The sequence below is a fragment of the Rhinoderma darwinii genome, chromosome 5 (assembly GCF_050947455.1).
Source record: "Rhinoderma darwinii isolate aRhiDar2 chromosome 5, aRhiDar2.hap1, whole genome shotgun sequence".
Taxonomy (NCBI): domain Eukaryota; kingdom Metazoa; phylum Chordata; class Amphibia; order Anura; family Rhinodermatidae; genus Rhinoderma; species Rhinoderma darwinii.
Window position 1 is genome coordinate 17,632,604 of NC_134691.1, and position 700 is coordinate 17,633,303.

At 42.4% G+C, this 700-nt stretch overlaps 1 pseudogene; it reads left to right on the forward strand.

The window, feature by feature from the left end:
* Positions 1 to 334: 334 nt before the first annotated feature.
* Positions 335 to 438, forward strand: LOC142654750 (U2 spliceosomal RNA; annotated as a pseudogene).
* Positions 439 to 700: the final 262 nt, after the last annotated feature.

Sequence of the window (700 nt, forward strand, 5' to 3'; positions counted from 1 at the left end):
CTTCCCAAATATGTCTGTTTTTAGAAGATTTATTCTTAATATAATTGGCTTCACTATTTAAGCTGAATTTCTACTTCTCTCTTTTCTTCTTTTTTGATTAAAGATTTTTTTTTACGGTATATTCCTCCAATAAAGCATTTCAGGGTGTCCCAGAACACGGCCATGGTTGATGAACCCACATTGTCTCTCAGAAAATATAAAATATCTTTTTTCGGTTAGTTGCATAGGTGGTGTATCCAATGGGCACTAATCGTAGAAATAGTCAGGAGACCCCCCCGGCCCTATACGAGACCCTTCCAATCATAGAAACCATGCTTTCCCTGACCAGGACAGTATCGCTTCTCGGCCTTTTGGATAAGATCAAGTGTAGTATCTATTCTCATCATGGTGTACGCATTTGGATTAAAGGTGCCGTTTGTAGGTGACCGGGCAGCCACCGGATCAAAGCCATGGGTCGGGTAGTTTGAAAGCCTGACTTTCTAAGTGCCCCAGTAGTGGTGATCCTGAGGTGCCTGAACTCACTGGTGATGACACATTTGCACGCACTTGTCTTTCACGCTATTTGACCACACACCTTTATTTGCCCGACATTCTGGCTGGCCAATGAGGAATTTTTTTAATATCTGGCGGATGTCCAGGCTGTCTCACAGTGCACATTCACTTATTTATAGTTGGTTTTCATTGTGTGTTCCTCACGTGT